Source organism: Aulonocara sp. 'chitande type north' Nkhata Bay, linkage group LG17 (assembly GCF_057382095.1).
Source record: "Aulonocara sp. 'chitande type north' Nkhata Bay isolate Kocher_YH1m ecotype deep benthic linkage group LG17, A_spYH_male_GT1.1, whole genome shotgun sequence".
NCBI lineage: Eukaryota > Metazoa > Chordata > Actinopteri > Cichliformes > Cichlidae > Aulonocara > Aulonocara sp. 'chitande type north' Nkhata Bay.
In genome coordinates this window covers 32,589,329-32,604,951 of record NC_141360.1, presented here as the reverse complement: position 1 = coordinate 32,604,951, position 15,623 = coordinate 32,589,329, and the positions used below count along the sequence as shown (strand labels likewise).

Sequence of the window (15,623 nt, the reverse complement as noted above, 5' to 3'; positions counted from 1 at the left end):
TGCATATGAATGTTTCCCTGCTGCATTGGTAATTCAGGCGCCGTTTCAACAAGAGCACCTTGTTTGACACATTCCAGATGTGTGTCCAAGTGCTTCAGCGTGGCATCAAATGACAAGCAAGCAAGGAAACATCAGTAATTATTCATGCATTTTCTAGGACCTGCGAGTAAGGTGATCTGTTGATTTTGTTAACAGAACACGGCAAAAATGTTGCAAATGTGGCCTTTCAGACTTTGACTTTTAATCTTTAATGTGCGCCTTCATCGGAGAACTAAAGAAGAAACTGTCAAAATGTAGCAGAATGTGGCAGTATTTTTTATTTTTTTTCAGGCCACATGACTATTGTAAACCCAGAAGTCCCTCTTTTGGCATTACTTGGTCTTCACCAATTTCTGTGAAAAATATTGTTGTTTAAGCTAAAGCCATTATACTTATTTTCTTACATACTGTACATATGTGGGGTACTGATGGATGCTCATGTGGTCAGCAGATAGATAGATAGATCGATCTTCTGCATAGATGATCATGTCAGACACCCAGTGCACCAAGATAAGATAAAGAAGGATTATTTTGCACTGTGAGTAATACAAAACTAGTTTCCCAAGAAACTAAATATAGAGTGTACATGCAGGTTAATCTTTTGTGTTTTCTTGCTGTAAATAATGCACACCAGGTTTAGTGGAGCTGTTCAATGCAAACGGCTACCTGCTTCAACCAAAATGCAAACCAAGATAGGATGATTTGATTCTTTGTTGTCATAAAAACACTCTTTAGAGCTGCTTTTGTTAAAATGTTACACTATTTGAATTTGTGCAATTTGCCATTCTTTGCCAGAAGATGTTTATGTGTAGTTCATATTTTAGTTCAAAGCATATAATCACCTCATTAGCCAAGATGAACTGCATACACTGTATAGGCGCAGAAGAAACGTAGCAAAAGCCTAACTCACTGTCTACCTAAAGATTTCCTGTCATGTTTGCTTAAACTCTGAAGACTGTTTCCTAAAAATTATTAAACAGAAACACCAGCCTTGCAAAGATTTCAACCTCCGGGCTAAAAGCTTCTACCCAAAAAAAAATAATAATTTAGTTTGACGAGAATGAGAATAGTGTGTACTTGGTGTTGAATTTTCTTGCAATTTTTTTTGCAGGTCAAGCGTACACGATGTACTAAGAGAGTTTGTGACTGAACCTGAAAAGACTGATCGTCCTGAACACACAGGTGAGTCTCACTGTTCTTGCTGTCTCCTAATAACAAGGATCCTTGAAATGATGGATGGTAGTACGAAGTTAACATCAGACATTGTGAAGTGTGAGCAATGCCTGGATGATAAGTCAAGTAATCCCTCAGAATATTTATAGTGTTTTATACCAGAAGGGATCTGACATTTTTATTACATTGATTCACCTCCATGTAATCTACTGGAACAGAAACATGATTAAAATTTAAAAATCAATCATGCATTTGCCATTTACAGACGTCTGCATGGCGTCAGGGCAAAAACACATCAAATAAGTGAAAAAGACGAGTCTCAGAGATCAATACTCGAACTATTCTTGTTTTTGAGTTAGCTGGACTCTTCTTTCTATGAATTTTAAAGTTAAACACGTGTAACCATCAGAGAAGCTGCGCCATTTATCCATATCCTTCGCCTGCAGCAGTCACTTCCATAAGGAAAACATGTTGTGCCCATACTGCACTGAAGCCATTATCAGGTCTATCCCTGAGAACAAAGTGAATTCAGCCTGCAGAGACACAAAGTCTGTAAGAATAATGATTACTTCCTACGACATATACCTTTTGCAAAGTGCACATTTTCTCGGAATATATAAAACAATCCATGCATAGGTGCCCATACCAAACCAACTCTGGCATAAATAAATAAATGAGAAGTTACATGATCAAATTAAGTAAATGAAATGACTCAGTGGCTGCCCTGCATAATGAAACACTATTATAAGGTATTGAAAGTATTGCAAAGGCAATGGTGCTGAAGTCTTTGCCAAGCAATAAACTACTTATCAGGAGAAAACAGAGTTAGCAAGAACTATTGTCGCTTTTAGAAAGCATGAAAAGACAGCCTAATGTGTTTTAATGAAACTCTAAGAAAGAACCACTTTAAACTTTAAAGGGTAGTTTAAGCAGTAAAATGAGAAATGAAATAAGTCCTGAAATATCTTTATATTGCTTTCTAAAGTGCACTGGCTGTGCAGCAGAACTTTGTGAGGGTGTGAATCTAAGTGGAAAGCACACACGTTAATAGCTACATTTCCTTGACTTTTTCTATTTTCAGATTCAATCTTCTATTTTCAGGGGGGAGCTGCACCGGTGTAGAAAGCCGAGGTGATTACTTTCGGTATCTGTTTGTATCTCCCAATAATGATGATGATGATGATATCTGGAGCTTAAGATGCAACAAAAACACTGCGTTATGCAGAGTTCACCTTCCAGTCTGTGTTAATGAGATGACTCCTGCACCCATATGCTGCTGTTTAATTTGCAGAAACCTGCATGCTGCCGGTATGAAGATGGTCAGTGCAGTCATTGTGTGCATTATAGAATATATGCAGCTTTCGACGCTGAGTATGCCACTAGTGAATGTCTGAATGTCCAGCTGTGCGGCGAGCTCATCCTCCCTGAGGTAGTTACGCGGGAAAGGATGATGCAAGTGGAGCAAAATATCCGCATTACCGACACAGCCTTAAATGCTGTGTTTTGTCACATTTTTAATGATCGTGCCCTCACTAAGCTCAGGTTGCGACGTATCAGCGCTGACCCTCGTGGGCTGAGCTCTGGTAACACCTTCCAATCTGTGTTAATGAGATGACTCCACTCCGTCTACGGGTCACGGTGATATTTACAGAAACCGTTGTAGCGGCAGAGATCCGCGCCTCCCTGCGGTGCGTCCTCGCCTCATTTGCATAGCTTTCAGACTTCCCTTCCTCACTCTCCCTGTTTCATCGCTCTCGCTGTGCTCCTCCGTGATCGACAGGCTCCTTCACACTTCTCTCCAGTTTGTGTCGCACATGTTAATTAAAGCCTCTAATTAGCTTCCCGTACTAAAAGGCCGCATTAAATCAGAGTTGGAATGGCAAATGATTCCTGGCATTAGCATAATTGTGTTTTTGAAGTGTAAAGATTCGGGCATTAGGGATGCTAGCACGCGTTTTTGTTTCAATGATTTGTTGTGTTTGTGGCTCAGGGCCCAAGGGGCTGCTGGAGGTTGGCTGGGTGGGTTCTGGGGCCTCAGGACCCTACAGGGGCCACACGCTAATGAGCCCCGCTATTCTCTGATGAAGCAGATACAGGAAAAACAAAGCTGCAATGTAATACCCTCAGGTGCCCCTAAGAGTCCATCACAGCAGAGTTTGCTATATGTGCAGAGAAAGTAACAGATAGTAAACCAGCCCCCACCTCCTCATAACCATTGCATCACTCTAAAATTGCAAATCACATTCAGGGGTACCTCAGTACTTACAAGCTCTGTACATAAAATAGCACTTACAAATGAGTCATCGGCTTGGTGATTGTTCGAAATGCTCTGAATCACAGCTGAGCTGACAGCAACTTTCAAAAGCCATTGATTAGATCTGTAATGATTTTGTGCATTCGATTCACTGTGCTGAACAACTACAGTTTACTAATGTTCTCAAAAATTTCACATTTCATAAAGCAAGCTACAGAAAGCAGAATTTAAATCCCACACACGGTGGTTTAAAGTGTAAAAGAAGCAACTACAAATGTAGCTATGAACTGCAAGGAGTGTAATGGCAGGATTTAGTTGCTATGGAAGCAAAGAGAGTGACAAACAAGCAAAAGTACATCTGCAAATTTTTGGAGGTTGTAATTTTCGGTTTTATTAAACCTGACCAAGCAGGAAAATTAGTCTGAAAAATTAGCCAAGGGGCAGCCAAAAACTGCAGTTCATCAACTGGCCACTTGAGGCTGACTCCCAAGAGTAGGTCAATCCCCAATGACTCCTATATTAAAAGGCACAACTTGAGTAGTCCATGATCATGTTTACAACCATGTATGGTCATGATGACACAACAACTTTATGTGGGGGGAATTTTTTGTTAAAGGCCCTCAATCAAAAAATATTGAGGCATAGAGTTCTGAAATATTGGGAGCAGCTGAGGAGGAAAAAGATGGGTGACAACATAGTCCGCTAGGCTGCACGGCAGCGAATTGTGTTGCAATTTTTTGAAAATTTAATCTTTTGAAAATTAAAAAAAAAAAGATTTTTCATGCTTTTTGACTGAAATTATAGTATTTGTTTGTATTACTTAGCACTCAAGAGCCGTTACATGTGTAAATTTCATTTGCTAGATTAGCCTTTCTAGCACATGTCCATAAAGGGTCAGTTTCATCCTTTCTGCAGCTTAAGCAGAGGCGCCCCACCTCTCCCCAGCCACCTCCTGCAGCTCATCTAGGGGCACACCAAGGTGTTCCCAAGCCAGATATAATCTCTCTATTATGTCCTGGTCCTGCTTCAATCAATTCAGGATTAAAAAAAACTTTTAAAAAAAAGGGCTAAGAATAGCCATGTCAATCTTTTATATACAGTTTATGGTAAGCAGCCTGGTTGAAATTTTGGAAAATGTCAGTCCCAGTTATCCATAACACTATAGAGCCACAAAGACGTTTGCATCTGTTTGTGGGAGTTGTAGTTCCACCCTAATGTGAGAACATATTGTCAAAAATAAAACCTGTATATGTCCGTCAGCTGTACTCAAACTGTCCTGTCGCAGGAGAGTGATGACTTCAGGATCCACTTCCTTATTAGTGTTAGACTCTGATGCCCCAGGTCATGTCCTCTATTATAGAGTGACATATCTGGATTTACAAGTGATTAGTGCTGTGCACGTCGTCAGCTATCAAACATGACTGAAGCTGTCAGCATCCCATGAATCGTGCCTTGGGGTAAACATGATGTACTTTTCAGGAGCTTCCTCTGGGTGAACTCGCTCACTGCTTCTGTGGTGAAATTATTCAGGGTGAACTCGTCTACCCAAAGGCGCAATGGTGGAACGGTGACAGTTTGGGGGTTGTGTGATAGCTAAGAGTGTTGTCATATGAGTTATTATTGAACCAGCCAGACATACCACAATGCAGCACATTCCCGCTCTGGCCTTGATTCCGCTCCAGGCACGAAAACCCATTAAGATGCATTGCAGAAAAGTTGAAGAAATGATGTAAGGAGGAGGCAGCAGACAGAATTATTACCACTTCTACACAAGGCTGCCTTTAATATCATTAATTCTAATTAAACGATTTTTCTGTCAGCAGTCAAATCATTTCTGGGTTTTGTTTTTTTTTCCAAGACCAATGTTGATTACATAACGGCATACTGCCACGTTCTTGAAGTGACAGATGTAATTATGTGGAATGATTTTTTTAATGGCTGCAATATGCATTTTTACTTTTGAGAGAGAGAGAGAAAGAAAGAAAAACATTAAGAAAAGACGGAAAACAATAGAAAAGACAAACTCAGAGAAATATGGAGACTGCATGCAGCGCCAGACTCTGTTTGGAAGTCTAACATTCATTATGTCTGTTTCACTGGTGCTGTTAGTCAGAGCTTAGTAGGAGATCGCAGCCAGCCAGCAGAGGAACCAAGGGCACTGCCAGAGGCTTGATTTACACAACAAAAAGACATTTCACCCTATGTGACCTGGACAGGACTTTAACATTGTTTCTCAAAGTTTTGCCAAGTTTATGTAGTTGCAGCTGCCAAAAGGAAACTCCACTAGAACGAGCTGTGAATGTTGGCCGCTGTGCCCCCGCTGCATCCATCTATTCTTGCTGCATCTGTGTTGATTGCAGCTCCAACTTCTGTCAACAAGTACATGAAGTTTGAACTTTACTTAAGCTGCAAAAAGACACTGAGGTCTGTCGTTATAGAGGAGTCAAGAGTTACTTGGCATTGCGCAGAGCAGAAAATAGCTAAGTTCAACCCAGTGATTGCCTTTATAAACAACAGTAATAAACCGAGACACAACAGCACCACGCAGCTCGCAAAGCACAAATCATGTAATTATATCATTTCTGTGAATGTGGTTTCCTCTCTCATTCCCTTTCTTCACTTAAAAATCAAATTATTTTGGAGTCTGGAGCATTATGGAAGTGCATTACACAAGAAGAATGCATAAGAATAAAGCTGACAACTGGTAGAATATAGGAAATGGCGCAGGTATTGTGTTATGCCTTTGCAATATATTAACTGACTTGTTGATATCACTGTTTTTATCTTGATAAATAAACTTTAATGCCATAAATAAATGCAACATGACTAAGAGTCTTTGGCTTGCATCAGCTAATATACTTACAAGAACAGTGCTGGCATGCTAATAGAATATTTGACAGGCAGTCTTAACACTTTAGCACAAAGCAGAGTTAAAGATTATAAGAATATCTTTGATTTTTCAGGTATTTGGCTGCAAACGTCCATCCATTTAATTCCATTTAGCCAATTCATATTGGCCCTTGTGGGCTGTCTTAGGATGAGAGCCAGGAGCGGTCTCGTCTCACTGTCATGAACAGCAAATATGACGTCAGCAAACACGTGATGCGAGCTGTGCTTTTGTGTCGTTTTGGCCCTTCGTGCAGGTCAAACCTCCACCAGGTTAAAGGCATGAGTATGTGACTGTGTCAGTTCTTACTGCCAGTTTATATCAGATTATACAGAGGGAGATGTTGCAACAGTTTGAAAAGCAATTTCTTTGCCTTCAGCTTTGACTTCTTCTCTTCCTATACCGGCGCTGATTTGGACCAGTGTTTGCTCGCAACACGTCCAATCCGGCAAATATAATGGACCCATAACACAGAGAGACAGACTCACACACAGTCACATCTATGGACATTTTAGAATCACCAATCACCTCAAGAGAATATTCAAACTTTAAAAGGAAGGCCAGTCAGTGGATTTGAACCATTGCTTTGTAATGAGGGTGCTAACCACCCTGCCCTTCCTGATGCCAGCAGCATAGGTTATTGCAGTTTTTTTGCAATGTATTTAACAAGTTGTCTGTCCAATTAGTGTAGAGATATGTTTGTCAAACAAACAAAGCAAAAAAACTATACAAATGACAACTTTATTGCTGTGTTAAGAGAACAAATCCAAGGACTGACAGAGTCATGAGGGAGCCATTATGGTGAACAATAAAATTTTAATAGTATTCAGACTAAACCAAAATAGCAGATTGAGCCAGAGTGCTATCTGTAGAATCACACAGGTAATTCAATAAGAATTGTTTTTCCTCTCTAACAGCAGTTGGCAACACATAAAAATCCAATCACCTGAGATGTTTGTGTTCCAAGAAACCTCTCATAATCTGCTCCACATATCTGACAGATGGGTAGTCGTTAAAGCGCGAGTGTTACATAGCCACAGGTCTGTGTTCCAACATTAGATTCGTAGATTTCAAATGAGCCATGATGTGCTTACAGGTGTGCATTTATTGGCCGTTTTACAGCAGCTTCAAAAGTGACTCGGCTAACCAGAAGTAAGGACCAAAGCAATCTGTTTAATCACTATAGAAATAAAACAGATCTGATTTATAATGTAAGGTTCACTCCTATTCTCCTGAGATATTGAAGCTATTTGACCAATGAGTAAATTCATCAGCTCAAGTTCAACATGTACGTTGTTTCTGCATTTAAAAAATAATAATTTTCTTTGGTTTTAAAGGTGTTGTCAATAACATGCAGGCATTGTAAAGTGAAATGTGGGCGTTCACCTTTAAGAAGCACTGACAGACAGTCTAGATAAAAACAAGCCGATGGCAAGATGACAGGCGCAAGAATAAAGTGATATTTTAATTTGAAAAATCCCAGCACCTCATTTGAGTTGGGTGGAGCTCCAAACACCAGGCAGAAATATGTCAGGTAAACACACACACACATTCTCGCTCTTTCTCTCTCTGCAGCTCTGATTGAGTGAAAGTGTCTGCGTTGGCGGTCAAGGTCAGCTGATAATGGGAGAGATTGAGGACAGGGTGAGGCGGCGGGGGGGTCGGCAGCAGTCTCAGGTAATGAGATTTACGACCCTGAGCTCTCACTGCGCACCCCTCTCACACTCATCCCCCCCCAACCCCTCAGCTAACATGATTTATAGATCTAATAGTCGTCAGCGCTCCCGCCTAAGATAGAGCCTTCACATTATCACAGAAGGAAAGTCATCCGTTCAAGAGGGCAACAATACAGAGACAGCTTCTTAGATGTTTCTGCATGTGTTTGTATGTGTGTGTGACATGCTAATGCTTCAATGCATGAAGACATCAGCGTGTGCACAGATACCTTATCTTAAGAGCGGAAATAGTTTATGTTTGTATACAATATAACAATACAATGCAACAATAGATCATTGGGCGATTCAAGGCATCATGTATCGTCAACTGGTTATTACCCAGCTTTTCACCTGTGCACTTTTGGTTTTCTGGCTTCACTGCTGTTTTGGTTTTAACACTACATATTTAGAAGTAACTAGCAATCAGTTTGCGACTAGCTGATGGACATTCACTAATGTTAATAAAGAGCCATGTAGATGTTGGATGCCAAAGCACAGCTAATTAGAGGACAAATAACAGCCTTAACATTCAGAAATTCAACTACATAGACTAAATCATCAAATAACTCTGTTTTATTTTAATTTATTCACTTACTTTCTGTCAGTTTTCAAGTATGGAGTGGTCATGATTATTCTAAAAAACTTAAATGCATTTCGACCAAAAGTTGTTGTTTTTTTGGACTCTTAGGAACAAAACCTTTCCCTTTCATGACTAGGGATGGGTACCGTGTCCGGTGCCATGATGGCACCGGTTCTGACATAAACGGTAGTAACCAGACCGAAAAGCAGCGCACATTTCGGTGTTTTATTTCGGTGCTTTTTTTTCCTGAGCTGTGATACACTTCTAGCCAATAATTTTACGTTTCCGAGGATAGTAGGCGGGGCCAGGTACGTACGTTCTTTTAGAGCAGAGCTACAGATTAAAAATGCCCAAGGCGAAGCGGTCAAAAGTCTGGCTGTACTTCACAGCAAAATATGCAAACTCAGCAGCCTGCAACAAGTGCTTTAAGATGATACTGTGATACTGTCAAAGGAGGTAACACCTCAAATCTGATGAAACACCTGGCGACGCATAGCGTTGTTTTTTTTTAAAGCCCAGAAATGCGCCGTATGATAGCTTGCTGCGAGACCTCACACCGAGCGCATCTACTGTGCGTGGGTTGCCTGTTATCTGACCCGGAGTTAGCAATATCCCCCAAAAACCCCGAAGAGGAGAGTCCTGGCCCCTAGCCCTGCCAGTGTAGCAGAAATGATGAGGATGATGATGCAGCAGCAGCCATTCTTCTCTGCGTGAGTAGCTTAATGTTGTTTGTGTGTAATTTACGTTGAGTAGGCTAACCACGTTATTACATTAATGCATGTAAGGTGAACTAGCAAACATCATCATAGCTACATGCGGCTGTCTTCTTGTTTGATGGCAGATACTCCCTTCACCCTGGCCAAAAAGGCTAAAATGACCAAAGAAAAAGTGGAAAACAGCTAAACATGAGAGGTTTTGGACAAAGTTTGTGTTTTTTCCATTGTTTAAGCACTGCTTCCAGCCAAGAGTGATACCATATATGCCCCATAGCTGCAGAAAAGGTTAACATTGTTATCTTTTTACAAAAAAACAGCTGAACATGAGAGGTTTTTGGACCAATTTTGTGTTCTCCATTCTTTACGCACCGGTTTGAGCACCAGCACCGTTTCAAAAGTACCGATTTGGCACCGGTATCGGATAAAACCTAAACGATACCCATCCCTATTCATGACAGTCACCAGTAGCAACAGATATAAAATTTAAGAAGTGAACAAGTTAACTGATCCTCTCCAAATCCTAGCCAAACTGGGATCACCTAGCCTAACCCATGCATTTTAGGATGAACACTGGGAGGTTCAAAACCCCAGCCTGGTTTAGAACCTAGGTCCTTTTTGCTTTAAGACCATAAATCCAAGCTCATTCAGACCAACACAAAAAATGACCACCAACCTAGCTAAAGTGGGAAATTTCACAATTTTCTTTCTTAAGCTTCTTAGCAAATGGTTCAAGCCATTTGGCATTTTCAAGCAACTACTAGTGAAAAGACCATTGGCAACTCTAAAGTGGGAAGATCACGAGATAAACTTGTCTCATTTTGAAGTGATTATCAATGTCGGTGCATGATACTAATGACTGACATATGGCAGGATAGTAAATACATCAGAGGATTACCTAGGCAACCAGAGCATGGAACATCCACTGGGGACCAATTATCAGTATCAAAGAAACTGATGGTTTAAACTAAAGCTCCTTGAGCCAACTGTTGTTGTGATATGGCGCTATATAAACAGAATTAAACTGAAATGAATGGTTGATGGTTACGTGAACACAGGTTTAATTTATTAAACTGTCTTTATATTGATGTCTGCTCAATAACTTTGTATTTCCAGTCGGTTTTATAGCTTCCACCGTTACGTGCATAGTAATATTATAATGTAATACTTAATTGCAGGCAATAATAATGCAAGATGAGACAATCTAAACTGTAATTTTTTTTCCATTAGCAACATAATTGCAAATGCTTCAATGCATGAAGACATCAGCGTGTGCACAGATACCTTATCTTAAGAGCGGAAATAGTTTATGTTTGTATACAATATAACAATACAATGCAACAATAGATCATTGGGCGATTCAAGGCATCATGTATCGTCAACTGGTTATTACCCAGCTTTTCACCTGTGCACTTTTGGTTTTCTGGCTTCACTGCTGTTTTGGTTTTAACACTACATATTTAGAAGTAACTAGCAATCAGTTTGCGACTAGCTGATGGACATTCACTAATGTTGATAAAGAGCCATGTAGTTGTTGGATGCCAAAGCACAGCTAATTAGAGGACAAATAACAGCCTTAACATTCAGCAATTCAACTACATAGACTAAATCATCAAATAACTTTGTTTTATTTTAATTTATTCACTTACTTTCTGTCAGTTTTCAAGTATGGAGTGGTCATGATTATTCTAAAAAACTTAAATGCATTTCGACCAAAAGTTGTTGTTTTTTTGGACTCTTAGGAACATAATTGCAAAGAACAACCTCAGTTTTTCCTTTTCATTTCTACCAGTAAACATTTCCAAGTTTTGAAGCTAAGCTAACACTGAACGCAAGTGTTCTGAATAATACTATTTGTTTGCTCAACGTAAACCATGTTGAAGCGATAATAGTCCAATTTAAATTATAATTAAAAATCCAACACAAAAGGCAACTAGCTGCCACACAGAAGTAATGGGATAACTCTGCCATGCCATCCCATACGCTGTTCTGCTCATGTTATAACATTGTAAACAAAATGACAGTCAAGTGAAACAGCACACAAGCAATGCTATTGTTCCAGTACACTGCACAAGCCAGCTGAGGCACTGCGGCGGTAAGGATGGAAGCCATTGAACTTACTGCTCATTACCAGTACAACCTCTCCTGGAGCTGCAAAACAACTGAGGCAATATTTCGTGTCTGTTCAGCTGTTTGCAAACTCTTCTGCACAGAAAAAAAACACCCACCCAACAATATGGTGACAGCCAGATTGCTTCCCAATAGATGTGGTGCTAATATTTGCACTAGGCCGGCTGTACGTGTTGAAAAATATGGTGGATTGGATTTCGAGCACACCCTCACACACATAAAAAACCCCTTCAGTTGTTTGTTCTTACATACTCTCCCATCTTGGTGTATTTTGAGAATTAAACCAATAAGCCCCCCTGCTAAGCCCAGCCTAGTAGTTATTGATGTGCTGCCTTATTATTGTCTGGAGTTTATTCTGTTCATATTCACTGTGTCTGCCTTTGTGCCAAGAAGCAGTTACTTTAAGCAGGCTGACACCGAGGGGCTCAGAGACACACAGGCAGCTGTGGAATTTCAGGCAACAAATATGCTGCAGAAATCACATTAATCCTCTGATAGCATTTTTATTAGTTCATGCAATTGTTTCAGGACACAAATACATATTAATGCTTTATTTTGTGGAACAGAACAAAATTAAAGGGGAATTTTCAGCTAGAAAAGGAACATTACACCCAATCACGATAAAGGGGACTTTAAACCAGCAAACACCTAACGGCTTCCCAGCAGCTTACACTGATCAGCTGTGTGCCTACTCAGTGAATCCTTAATGAATTTATTCATGTTCCATTTTCTGGAAGTTATAGTTTTGAGTTAATTTGGATACAACTGCACTAAGAAATGAGTACAACCAAAAAAAAAAATGCAATTTAAACCCCCACCCTGCTTCCTTTTTATCAGTTAATTTTTCATTTATTATATTTTTACTTACAGCAAAGTCACATTTTGATGAAGTGCAACCCAAAATGCAATCAAATGGCCCTTAATTTTCAGCCTCGAGGCTTTTGTGCTTATATTGATACAGTGGTGCAGAAGCAAACAATGTATTTGAAATTATTAAACACAGATAGAATGTAATTGTGTAGTTATTCTAGCTAAAACACTACAACAGCCATCTGTACCTAAGCAGATATACAGACATTTACACTACATATTGTTACACTGAAATTTGTGGCTTCATAGCATAGTGGGCCATACGTTTGTTTAATAAGTGAAAATTCCAAGAAAGGGACAATTCCCTTGGGGTGTTGTGTCGGGAAAGGCATTCAGTGTAAAAAATCTGAAGCCACTGGTGGCTTTTTTACTATTACACTGAAAATTACACACTCACCCATCAGTTTGAACTGATGCCTGCCACTGGAGGGGGAGGAGATAACATTTGCAACTTTATATCATTGACTTTTATACTGACATTTATTACTCTTTATATTAAATACTTCTATAGTCATGTGTACAACAAAAGTATTGCCAATCATTTTGAAATGGAAAATTTTCTGATCTCCTCCCATGTTTTACTTGCTTTGGTTGATTCCTTATTAACAGCTTCTTCTTGCCAGCTGACAGGCACAGCTCATTTTTGACTTTCCCCATCAGTGACAAAATGTAAGATGTGCTCTGGATCAAAAATAGATCGAGTTAGCAAAGAATAATATGTAATTAATATCCCAAGCTTTGTTTAATTACCTCTGATCAGTTTTTAAACATGTAAATATTTAATCTGCCCACCTTTCACCCTACAGCTCTGATAGGCTCCATTCTCCCATTAAGTTACATAAGCATATAAGAAAATGGATGAGCTGATGTTTTATATACATTTCAAACTTAATGACAAAATTTTAAATGAACATTTTTATAATGACAAAGTGTGAAGGTTCACCCTTTGTGATAACTGCTTTAAATAATACCATCCTTCTGGTCATCATATCCACTTAAGCACCAAATATGCTCATCAATATAGTCCCCAAAGATTGCACTTACCCCTGTTTATGTAACATGCTAACATCTTGCTGTTTTAGGACCATCTCTAGACTTTACAAGCATTTTTAAAAGGAGCTAACATATCATTGTCATGACTACTGGGAAATCTTCACGTTCATATTTTTGGGTGTAGCATACACATAATAGCTATATTGTGCTTTTAAATCTTTACCCATCCTCTTGCTGTTATAATGCAAGAGAATGTGTATTACCGCAACACAAGGAGTTCTTATCTTGTTTAAATTTAGTTTATTAGATGCCTAGTAAGGCACACAACATCTCTGGGAAACAGCCCCGAGAAAGAAAAACACACCAACAAAACTTTTTGCTTCTAAGACTTTGGATTTATACCTCATGGAGCTGACTCACAGGAAGCTGCCCGCCCCTGCACGCCTGTGAAATCACCCCGTATTATCTCCTATATCATTTTATCTCATCACACCCACTGTCTCGGTGTGGGTGTGTGTCGGTAATCATGTTCACAGGGACGTTTGTCACTTTGAAAACAGGTGGGATAAGAGGTGCGTTCAGGCAAAAGCAGATTTTGTTCAGAAAGTTGCTAATGCTGCTAAACTGAGAGAGAGGGGGAGAGGGGAAACTTGTTTTTCATTTCTTCAGAGATTTGCGTTATTTAAAGCCAGACGAAGGAAGGGCTTGGATGCTCTTATTAATTTCGTTTGTTTGTCGGCTACTCAGCTCTTTCACCTGAGGAAACCATGTCGGCTGCGGGGACGATAAATAGTGCTGTTCAAGTGCCTCTACAATTTTCAGCTCAATAGAGAAAATGCACTGTTGATTTCTCGGCAGTGTCTAAGCTGCTTTATTAGCAAAGAACTAAAGGCACATTTTTCCCTTCTGTTTATTCCTCTGTCAGTGAAAAAAAAAAGAAACTGTCTCTTGAGCTCCGTTCACACTGCGAATGCCTCCTGGTTGCAGAAGCAATCAACATGCACCCCAAATAATAAAACTTCAGGGTGATTCAGAGGACAGCTGTGTATTGTCAGTAGATAATAGTGTCTCCTTGCTGTCTTTCCAGTTCTAGTCTCTCCAACAGCAGCCGATCTCAAGATGTACATTTCATGAGGATAAATCTGATTTCGTCTTTCAGAAGCCAGGATTTCAATTTTCATGCAAAGGTTAAAAACAGATTAATACACACACACACACACGGTAACAACAGCCCCTTTTCTCACATACATTCAAACGTGTACAGTAACAGCACTTCAATGCAAAAGCAGCTTTGTCTCAACACAGAGGAGGGCGAGTGTTGCCAAAGAGAGCTTAAAATGGCTGCTGAAAGTCAGAATACTGGCACTGAACCAAGCCCAGCAGACGGTGGACAGGCTTGCGGTTGGATGGCTGGGTTCGAAGGCAGCAGCTTGTTAGGGTGGAAATGGATTAGCGAGAGGCACAATGGGAGTCTTAGGCGTGTCTGTGGTGTTGTGTTAAAGCCCTGCCTACGTTGCCCGGGCTGCTAGACTCATTTATGCCCAGCGGTGCATGCAGCAGCCAACTCTCACACACAGGGCTTTCCTAATTGCCATGGTTTCTTCTGTGCTCGCAGCGACAGCCTTGATTCAGCATCCATCAAAGCGGTGAATTAACCTGCGGCGCCGCGCAATTGTTCTGTTCGTCACATGCAGCTGGAAGTGGAATTATTTTTCTGACACAGTAGTGTTACATTGTGGGAGGCACTGCTGAGAGTTTTACAGCGAGATGGAGAAATTCGGAACAATAGGCAGGTTTTTCTTCACCTGTGCACAGAATAGCTGAAAGGTTTCATTGCAAACTGGTAAAACGAAACACGATGACACACTTAAAGCATAATTGAAGTTTATTTCACAATTAATATAGCTATAATTATTTTACAGGTCACGCTCTCTTTGCCCTTGTCACCTGTTGCAGAGATGAGTCACACAGAGCACTATATTTGGATAAATAACAGGAGTTTACTGCATCAATCCCAAGAGTTGTTTTTGCATAAATCAATTTCAAAAGTTTACTAAAAGCAAGCACAGAAAATAGTCTCTTGAAGCATGCATTAAGCATCCAGATCCAGGGATGCATGACCTACAACACAATGGTGGCGTTCATGTTTTTCCTCTTGTACATTTGCACCTGACTTGACACATTATGCAGGCAACATTTTTTAAACCCTTGGTTTTTCCATCTCCACCTCCCCAAAAAATAAAAAATGCATAAGTGATTGAAAGAGTTT

The 15,623-nt window shown here is 40.0% G+C and overlaps 1 long non-coding RNA gene across 1 annotated transcript in view; it reads left to right on the top strand.

Annotated features, from left to right (window-relative positions):
* LOC147310397 (uncharacterized) overlaps positions 1–15,623 on the top strand; it is a 60,420-nt gene that overhangs the window by 10,867 nt on the left and 33,930 nt on the right. Inside the window, exon 2 of the long non-coding RNA XR_015125802.1 lies at positions 1,151–1,221. This is a non-coding gene — a long non-coding RNA (uncharacterized LOC147310397). The remainder of the gene's footprint in view (positions 1–1,150; positions 1,222–15,623) is intronic.